The sequence below is a fragment of the Chenopodium album genome, chromosome 8, assembly GCF_948465745.1.
Source record: "Chenopodium album chromosome 8, dcCheAlbu1.1, whole genome shotgun sequence".
In the NCBI taxonomy this organism is placed as follows: domain Eukaryota; kingdom Viridiplantae; phylum Streptophyta; class Magnoliopsida; order Caryophyllales; family Amaranthaceae; genus Chenopodium; species Chenopodium album.
The window spans coordinates 69128063-69139293 of NC_137841.1; the positions used below are offsets into that span (position 1 = coordinate 69128063).

At 34.0% G+C, this 11231-nt stretch overlaps 1 pseudogene; it reads right to left on the reverse strand.

Moving 5' to 3' along the window:
• Positions 1 to 4220: 4220 nt before the first annotated feature.
• Positions 4221 to 5270, reverse strand: LOC145556417 (dehydration-responsive element-binding protein 3 pseudogene; annotated as a pseudogene).
• Between the last annotated feature and the right edge of the window lie 5961 nt (positions 5271 to 11231).

Here is an 11231-nt window from a genome sequence, read left to right on the forward strand (position 1 = left end):
CCTAACCAACCTAGTAACCCTTAACCGACCTAGTAACCCTTAGTAACTGCTTAAGTAACCCCGACCTAGTAACCCCTGAAATAAACATCCATAACATCAAAACAGGGACCCCTAATTCATCCAAATCAAACCAAAATAACAAAACTTTCAAGTATCAATTTTGCATAAAATAAATTTATATAAGAAATGTTGCAGATGATAAAGGAAGCAATCGTTGGTTTGAATGAAAATCAATTAACAAAATACAATAGAATGAATCAATTAACAAAATACAGTAGAATGAATCAATTTACAGTAGATAAGAGCAATTAACTGAGATTTTGCAATTGCTCGACTCCACCAGCATCAACTAACAGGACGACGACGGAGGTGGAGGTCTTTGGCTGATTTTGCCGGCAAATATGAAGACGACGACGAATGTTTGGGTTGGTTTGGAGTTCGAGGAGCTTCGACGACGACGAAACGAAGACGGTGGCGACGATCTGGCTTGGAGCTTCGAGGAGATCTGGACGGAGACGATGAACCTGACGGCGGCGGAAGACCTAGCTCGGCCATTGATGGTTAGAGAGAGAAAGTTAGGAAGAGAAAATGGAGGAAGGTAGAGGAGAGAGAAAATATTAAAAAAAAAAATGTGACTTGCTGTACTGTGCGGCCGGCCGCATATAAAACTTTGTGTTATTATTGCACTACTTGCCTTTTTAGGAAGTTTTACAAATATTGTACCGTTTCCTCTTTAGGAAAAAAATTATATGTGTTCACACTACAAATACCCAATACACCCTTGTTTGTTTACAATTACAGTACTTTTTAGTCTATCAATATGTCACATGGGTAATTTTGTATTTTTACCTCTCTCACTTTTTCAATTCCCACCACCAAAATATTGTACCCAACCCCTATGTGTGTGTGTGTGTAATAATAAAAAAAATGTTCGTTTGAGATTGTAAATGTAGGAACTGAGGCCAATAAAGTAACCAAGATATGTGATTACTCATAATTATGCTCAAGAATAATCAAGATTTGGAATAAGATACATGATTTAGACAAGGCAATCACTATCAATTACTATGTAAAACTTTCATAATTATTTTATCACACTATTCATTGATAGTTGTGGTTAATTGATTTTGTTTCACTTACAATTATTTGCAAGTTAAGCTAGATACTTCCTTTCTAATTTATGTATGTCATACTTTAAACGTTTTTTTTTTCGTGATTTTTGTAATTAGTCCAATACTCGATGACTTTTAAAGCACTCCACGCAATTATAAGAGGTACCAATTTGTTAAAACGATTAGAATTTTGGACAATACAAAAGCTCACATAATGATCCATCACAATTAACTTCATTCTAAATAGGTTCACTAATCTTATAACACTATTAATTAGTTGACTATGTAACATAATTTGCATAAAATTTCTAGGTTTTAACATTATTATTTTGTATTAATTGATGGGATTGAAGATTTGAAGTTGAGCATATTAGTGGACAGATATGAAAAGATAATTTTGTTTGCATCATGAAAAAAAAAAAAAAGGAAAAAAAAAGTTAGAAAAGTTGTCACTTCTGGAACCACAAATCTACAATGGCATACGTTGAGCTAGACAACAAATTACCTACACAATCTAAAATATCCATAACTTTGCATTAATATTAAAAACAAAATGTGTCTAATTAGATTCCCCAACACAATATAAAGTAAAGCCTCTCTAATTTCTTTGGTTAATCAAATTGTTTGATTTGTTTTTTTCAATTTTTTAAAAGAAAAATGGTACGTCGTGATTCATGTTTTGTAGACTAAAATAAACTTTAGCATATACAATGCTCAATCACATTAATGCAGTAATTTATGCTTATTACTGTAAATTGTACATATAATATCACTTTTGACAACAAAAAGGACAATCTTAAAGTTAAATAATAATTAGCTTTTTTTTTTTATATATATAATTTTTGTCCTGAATTTGTTGTTGATTCTCTTTTCATATACTGCTAAGATTAATCACTGCATATAAGAGTGGCCACTTAGTGATTGGATAACAACATCATATGTAACTGTACTCACGCGCTAACTAGAAACTCATATCTTCTCTCTTTTTTTTTTTTTTTTTTTTTTTTTTTTTTTTTTTTTTTTTTTTTTTTTTTTTTGACAAAAGCAAAACACAACTAGAAACTCATATCATGGAGTAGAATATGGTTATTTGTATTATTGTATTAGAATATGTATTGAATCAATTTATTTCCTGTGAACAGCGCAACAAAGGATCTCGCTAGGTCTTAAGACTATTATTAACCTAGCCCAATGTCGTAGTTATTGTTTGTAAAAGTGACAGAGTATTAGTATATTTGTCGATTTGTGTGTATGTGTTCTATATTTTTATTTTTATTTTTATTTTTTTTTATCTTCAATAATCTTTACTTTGTTGCATCCCTTACCACATTATTTAGGTTATTTAACTTGTATAATTGCTAGCTCAAGAGCTTGTATACATTGAGAGATGGCATGCATGCAATTGCATGAGCACCACCTAAAATAACACAATAAAACAAATTCGCTATTATATACTTAGTATATTTTAACGTAATTTAAGTTGAATTTATCACTTTGTAATAAATAAGTATTTTAAAACATATTAGTAAATCATTATTAACAAGACTTACTACAAAGATTATTACTACACACACACAAAAAAAAAAAAAAAAAAAAAAAAAAAAACCAAGAATACTCCGTAATTACTAAGGTTAAAAATTAGCTAATACGAGATGCTAGCTAGCATAATCGAAGTACTGAAATTGATTTTGACATACCCAAATTTGATTTTAACACACTTTTGTACTACCTCCGTTACATATTATGTGCAACGATTAGACATTTTTCCTCTCTACTTTATGTCAAATCGTTGCAAATAATATGTAACGGAGGTAGTGTGTATGAACATAATTTTCTATGCTTTTTTTCATATCAATTCAAGCCTTCAAAGTGTGCCAAATCAATTTCAGCATAATACTTAGCTAATGACAAATACGCAATGATGACGTAATTGCCGAGATTTATTCATGAGGTTTTTTTTTTTTTTTTTTTTTTTTTTTGAAGAGTATTCGCGAGGATGTAGCAATTATTTAAGACATTACGAGTAGCATGTACCAATTTTTGTACCTCATCAAACGTAATCATGGTAATTGATTAAAAGCTTTTAGGAATAGTAACAAATTTACTGCAATTATTCTCTCTGTCTGTTTGCAGCCGTTTGAATTTTTATCAAGAGTGGACATTTTGTCAAATTATCATTGACTACAGTCTAAAGTTACTACAGAAATTCTCCATGAAAAAAGTGCTGTAAAAAGTAAATATTGCTATGTGTCCTCGTTTTATATTACTACCTCCGTTACAGGTTATGTGCAATGATAAGACATTTTTCCTCTCTGCTTTATGTCAAATTATTACACATAACCTGTAACGGAGGTAGTATATGAAATTTAAAAATATTTTATATCTAACAAATACAATAATATTTAAAAATTACACATAACAAAGGTAGTATATTTGTAGTAATTATTTTGAAAGAAATGAAAAATTATGATGAAGAAATTGTATTTTAAAACAAATTATGTAATTTACTAATATGTAATCTATACTTTAAAATAAATTAAGAAAACAAAGATGGTACTCCGTAATATATAAATAAAAAATATATATATATTTTTTTGGTGCTTAAGTATAGTCTTAAAAGAATATGTATTAAGAAGATTTATTTCATGTTTTTATTATTTGGTCCAACTGAGTAGGGTCAAGGTTTGGAAATTAGAAACAAACAATCTTGATGAGAGTGAGACATGAAAAACGGGGTACTAAATTATTTCAATTCTTACCTTTAACTGAAAATAAATTGATTTTGATCACTCTTCAAAATAGGCAAGTTGAATACATATACTTTCATATGACAATCAAATTATTTTTACGAGTGGATAAAGTTCCGTTAAATATAATATGTAAAACTCAAAATTAGACTAATTCACCAAATATTATTCGCAACTGATACCTAATTTCATCTTTCACATTTAATTATACGGAGTATTTAATTCCGTACTTTGCAGACTTAAAATTTGTGTATGTACTAGTATAATCTTCAATTCTCCAAAAAAAAAAAAAATTTAAATTAAAACTTCCATGAACGAACGTCTAATTTATTGAGAATTTTGGGAGGAGAACCAAATTAATAAAAAAAAGGGGGGGGGGGGGAGTAAAAGGAAAAAAAATTGAAAACAAAAGAAAAGTTCTAAATTAACTCTCCAAACAAAAAGGGGAGAACTAATTTTTTTTACTAATTCACAAACAAATGAAAAGAAAAGAAAAGAAAAACAAGAGTTTTAAAAAGAGAGAGAGAGAATTATACACACAAAATTCACACTTACAAAAGAAATAAAATACAAAAAAACTAGGTAACACTCACATATAATCCCACAACAAACCTTCAAAAGTGGTTGAAATAACATTTTCAGGCACCACTGCAAAATCCTCCATACACTGCATCATCCATGGTGGATTATGATATATCCACCCATTATTATCCCCACTATCAAAATCATACACTAATTCCCTTCCCATCATCTCCCCTGAGTTTCCTACCGGCCCGAGGCTCGGCAATTCCACGATCTCGCTCAACTCGTCCGAGTTCCCTATCTCCATTGCTGACACCATGGATGATAGGGACGAGCACGAGGACAACGATGACGAAAAAGACAATGAGCTGGAAGATGAAGATGATGACGAATTATTATTGTTATCGTTGTTGTTAGTAATACAGTGGATATTTTCCATAGCTGCTGCTTTAGCTGCAGCAGCTTGTACGTCACGCGGGCTTTGTGACACGGGCCGGGGTAATAGCCCGGCGAGTTCCGGGAAGTTAAGGATAGCGGATTCACCCTTGATGCTAAGAGCAGCTACGTCGTGTGCTCGGGCTGCCATTTCGGGGTTAGGAAAAGTCCCGAGCCAAATGCGGGACTTTTTCCTGGGTTCCCGAATTTCGGACACCCATTTGCCCCATGTCCGCATTCGGACCCCGCGGTATACTGGGTGTTTCCCGCCGGAGTCTCGGGCTCGCTTCGGCGTCTTCGCGGGGTCCGAATTCGGAATAGAAGTGGTAGTAGTATCATCTCTGGTACTACTATCACTTCTATTATTGTTAATGTTACTATTAATAGGTATCTGAATTTCCATCATTTTTTCGCCTTTTACTCAATTTTAACCCACTTTCAGTACTATTTTCGGTGTTTATGATCTTCCCAATTAGGAAATAATGAAGGAAATTTATGGTTTTTTTTTTTTTTTTTTTTTTTTTTTTTTTGAGCAAGCTAAGAAAAATGAGAAAGGAAAGATTTTAAGTGGAATACCAAGACCATTTAATTTGGCAATGACTAAAATAAATTGAGGAAGAGTTATATTATAAGGGGGTAGGGGGAGGAGAGAGAAAGAGTGGGACCCAAGGAAAAAGAAAAGTGGGGCCAGAGTAGTAGGGTAAGGTTTCCTCAAATAGAGAACCACGCAACCTCTCCAATTATAAACACTGTCATTCAGAAAAAATGAATAGTGACTTCAATATTATGTTTTTCTATGATTTTTAATTTTATTTTAATCTGTCGCTGCATATTTTGCCGTTGGTTGTACTATTGAATTATCCTCCTCTTCTCTGCTGCTCTTCTTTACTGCTAGACTGCTAGTAGTAGAGTTTCCTTAAACTTTTATTCATATATGCATATTTCATTTTTTCGTCTAGGGTCCTGTTCTCGTAGATTGAACTCAACTGAATTGAACGTGTATGTAAACATGAGATTACAATTTTAGTGTTACATACACTCCGTGTTATTTTTTGTCTCTCGAAATTTCTCTTTAATGTATAATTAATCGAAACTTAGCTAGTAAGGCGAACAATTAGAAACAAAGGGAATGGAAACAGTAGACAATAGTAGCAGGATGTACTAGTGGGTATATAATCTACAATCTTAGCTTGAGACGACATTAAATTGGTACACATGCCCCTATGACAATGACCACTACTACTACCTTCCACCTCTTTGGTCTTGATTTCCTCCTGTTTTCTTCCATATTTGATGTACTACTGTGTGCTGCCTTAATGAGGTTGGAAATGCAAGCCAAGGGAAAAACTATTTAGGATAATGTAAGTTTTTTTTCCCTCATTGGGATCGGAGCCGGAAAGGTGATTTTAAAATGAAAATCTTTTCTCTCGCTCTCATATATCTATATATCTTGCCTCAAAAAAAAAAAAAAAATCATATACCTATATATCTGTATTAACTGGCGTGATAATTGATAAAGATAAGTAATTTGTTACATAACACTTGTTTGTTTATTACGAAACATATACTCAGTATAGAAGATTTTTGCAATTATTTCGTCTCACTGTATTCATATATTGTTTGGAGTTAGAAAGTGATACTTTATAGCAAAATCGATCACTCTCTCATACATATACTCCAATCCGCTCTTCTGAATTAGAAAGCATGAAAGATTTGTTGATAATTTGTCATCCATTAGAATAACTTTTTGACTCACAGTGTAATAATTACTCGTAATCTTCTAAATGCATGTTGGAGAAGAAATATTCAATTGAAAGTTAGACTAGGGCATATTGTTAGGGGTAATGGATTGGAATTGAAGGGGGAAAAGGGTTTGAAAGACTATATAGACTTTTTGGGGGAGTTCCTCGGTGTCCTCACGGGGAATTGCCTTTCAGTCGACTTCCTTGTTGCATCCCCCTAAGGGAATGGGAGGTTTGGGCCTTCGTAGTGTCGAGCACAGCTTTGTGTTGGCGGCTCCGTCATCATCCCCAGCTTCTTATTTCCAAGCTCTTGTCTGCAAAATATCCTTCTATCTTGTCTTTGCCTCAAGGGAGGCTCGGTTGTCGATCTTGGGGTAGCCAGGGTCTGGCTTTGGGCGGGTATGCAAACAGTTTCACAAGGGGGTTGCCTAGAATGTCGGTATGGGTACTAAAGTGCGTATGTCAGAGGATGATTGGGCCCCGGGTGGCCCTGTTCAATTTAAATCGGTTGTTGGTGGGTCGGATGCCTCGATTCATGTGTCTTCTATCATTAATCCGCGTTATTACGCGTGGGAACCATCTTTGGTTCATAGGTTCTTTGATTCTCCTACGGCGTCCCGTATTTTGTCAGCGGAGTGTCCTCAGCAGCTCATGGTTAATTTTGTTTATTGGAAGTTCACAAGGGACGGTAGATTCTCCACTAAGTCTGTCTATTCCTTGCTAGTTTACGCCTCAATGGAGAATATTGTAAGTAAGCCTGTTCCGGAGGTGTGGTGTAAAAAGTTGTGGGGAATGCCTATTCTTCCCAAGTTGAAGATCTTTTTTTGGAAAATGCTTCATAATGCCTTACCTATGTTGGCTTCTCTGAGTTTGAGGGGAGTTCCGGTCAACCCACTTTGCATCTTCTGTAGGGAAGCTTCTGAATCGTCTTCTCATATTTTTCGAGATTGCTCCTTTACTCGCCACATTATCACTTTCAGGTTTCCTTTGTGGTCCGACCCATGCCTTTCAGATCGTCCCTTAGAGGTTTGGTTCTCGGATCTGATCACGGGATTTAGTTCTCGGAAGCAATGAAGGGATCTACGGTCCTTTTTATGTCTCCTTTGGGCCATTTGGGTGTCGCAGAATCAGTTCATCTTCAGGCATGCTCTGTATTCCCCGTCCACTTTTTTTGCCATTGCTGATGATTGGATCACCCGGGGCGATCAGGTTGGCTTGTTTTCTCTCCAGCTCTCGTTTGTTCAGCACGATCATGTTGCCTATGCTGTTTGTCGTCCTTCTGCTTGTCTACGAGGTATACAGATTGATCGGGCACCAGTTAGCTTAATTTTGGATGAGGCGTGGTCCGCCACGAATTGTTCGGCAAGCGGGTTGGATTTTTCGTAATTCAGATTCTGATCAGGTTTTAGGGGGTGGTTCTAGGACTTGTCGGGCTGTGTCCGCTTTTCAGGCCGAACTTCAGGCTTATGTTTGGGGCCTTCAGGCAGCTATTCACAGGGAGTTCACCCGTATCTTAATTTACAAGGATAGCTCTGATATGGTTTTCTGTCTTCTCCAAGATCGAGCTTCAGAGGTCTCTTGCTTTTGGTTATTGTGTGATATTCGACGCCTTCTCGATAGCCTTTCAGTTTGCCGAATTTCTAAGGTGCCTCGGTTCTGGGTTGCCCCGGCTCAATGGTTAGCCCGGCATGCTAGGCAGCGTAGGGTTTTGTTTTGGTCCTTTTAGTTTGCTTTGTTTTGGTTTGTTTTTAGGTTTGTTAGTTACTATTGTCCAAAAAAAAAAAAAAAAAAAAAAAAACTACCTTACTATAGATCAAAATGAGAATAGGAAGCCAATAGTTTGATTTTAATAAAAAATAAAAATTCAACTCATTCTTACATCTCTATATATGTATTAAATTAACTTGTGTTTTCGAAAGTAGATAATATAATCAATAGTTTAATTCTTTACCAAACTTAATTTCTAAATTATAGAGGGTGTTGAGACTTCCTATATATGGCCCAATCAAAATAAAATACACTATAATGGTACATTCATTATTAATTTTGTGTCATAAGTATTTATTTTAAGGATTGAACCATACATTTAAATTGTGAATTTTAATACGAGTACTAGAATGAGAGTATGAGAATAGTTGCTTCAAATGTCACATGCACTTTTATTGGTGTATAGACCGTCTACATGCTCCTCGATCTCTGTCTATCGCTCTCTTTGTGTGTGTATGCGCGCTGGATATATAAGTGTTTCCTGCCTCATATTAATTTATTTAGACCAGTTGATTGTTGGTGCGGTGATGATTGGGAGATTTGAGACTGTACTTGGTAAATAGGACTACATGTTCGATCCCCAACAACAATAATTGGAAGGGGGTTGGAACCTAATCCTCAAAATTGAACCCCAAATCTAAATTAACATAACGAGTGAACCGAGTAGAACACGAAAAAATATTAACTTATTTTGGAGAGGAATTAATTCTATAACATGCTTCCGGTATTTATATTAGGCTTTAATTTAGTAAAGCAGCTGAAGCCAATCAATTAATGATCGATTCTACTTACTTGGTGTTTACGTGACCTTGTAGATACATTGTACAAGTATAATAATAGCAGGCTTTTTAACTTAGTTAAACCTATAAGTTATCATTAATTCCTATCAAAAATGTGTAACCACCTAATAAATTAACGTCATTGATCAATTATGTCTCACGATCTTTAATTCTACTCCGTATTTGAGTATTGAATCCATTTGTATCACATAATTCCAACAATTTAAACATCACAATTTTTATATGTGGCTGGGAGGCTGGTCACACACACTGTGTGGTCAACCATCATTGGAGTTATTTCGTTAGTGTGTTATAGGGGTTATCCGGTCAGTATTAGGGGTTAATTCGTTTGTTTTACATGAATTACTCTATTAAAGACATAGGGGTTATTCGATCAGTGTTTTATGAGATTATTTTGTTTTTTTACAAGTCCACGCAATGTGGTCAGCCGCACACAAGACATGTTGTTTAAACATATTTTTACAAATACAAAGTATTCAATAATCATTAATTTAGTGAGTATTATTGTTTCATATCTTTTCCATTATATTAGTAACCCTCTTTGAGCCACTGTTCACTGTTGTTTTTGTCCATTGTCGCATCATATTGGCCATTAATTAATAAATCAACCTAAGCTAGCTAGACATACACGGAGTAGAAGTTAATTAATAATTTTAGCACTAATAAGAACAACATTGATTTACAACTTTAAACCCTAAGCTGATTAAGGCAACAACTTTTATGCGAATAAATACACATATTTATTCAAAATGGACCCTCAACATTTGATATTATCATATTACCCTTGGAAGCTATTGGATATATACATCTGATAGGTACGCGTAATTTTTCATTTTTTTTTCGTATAAGTTTACGTATTAGACATAACCATTCACTGTACCCAATTACATTCTTGAAGATATGGGATCACTATCCGCTAGAGGTTATATTTAGAATGGGGATTCCTTTACCCATCTTCCCTACAATGGACCTTACTCGCTAATTCAGGCGATTTAATCTGTAAGAGGTTAATTCGATAGGACGCCTTTTCCTAACCTAAAAAACAAAAGTCGTTGATATATATTCAGGCAGTGGTAAATAATGTCACCATGTCTCAAAACTTAAGGATTCCAAAGATTGATGCTTACATTTATAAAAACACCAAGACAAATTTAGAGATTTTATCAAAAGGCACCTTAAACTTAAATAGGGACCATAAGGATGCCCTCGTGCAAACACGTTCAATTATGTTACTTTACGGAACTTACAAAGATCAATTTCATGATGGTTTGATTGTTTTTTCTACTTATGGATACATATACCTTGTCATGATGTGTGGAGAATTATTCTTTATTCGATTGGGAGTATTATTATTATTTCTATACATGTTATGATCAATTTTAATTTGCCGAAAATGATTTATTGATGAGTTATTTCATGGGTTTTCCTACATTAATTTAAGGAAAATTTGCAAATTGCAGTCATTTAAAGTTCATATTTTGTAAATTGCATCCATTTAAATTTTTTTTTGCAAATTGCATCCCAAAAGTTCGTATAAATTGTAAATTGCAGCCCAATTCAATTTTTACATCAATTTACATGTCGAAAAATCATCGGTTAAGGTTTTAGGGTCCATTTTAGTCCTTAAGAGTCCAAATTGAGCTAGAAATTAGCAAAAAAAACACATAAGTGTCTTGTTTTGTGTAACAAAAATATATCGATTTGTGGGAAACTATAAAAATGAGACACTTACATTATTTTTTTGCTAATTCCGAGCTCAATTCGGAACCTTAAGGAATAAAATGGCCCCTAAAACCTTAAACGAAGATTTTTTGACATGTTAACCGATGAAAAAGTTGAATTGGGCTGCAATTTACAATTTATACGAACTTTTGGGCTGCAATTTGCAAAAAAAAAATTTAAATGGCTGCAATTTGCAAAATACAAATTTTAAGTTGCTGCAATTTACAAATTTTCCTTAATTTAATCGGCCAAATTGTTTGCGTCATCTATTTCCAAAATTTCATGTATTAAGTTAAAAATAGAGTGTGATATAGACTCATAGGACTACCTTGATCAAAAGCCTAAGTTGATGGGTGAAACCCCATCATCAATTTTACTAGCCAT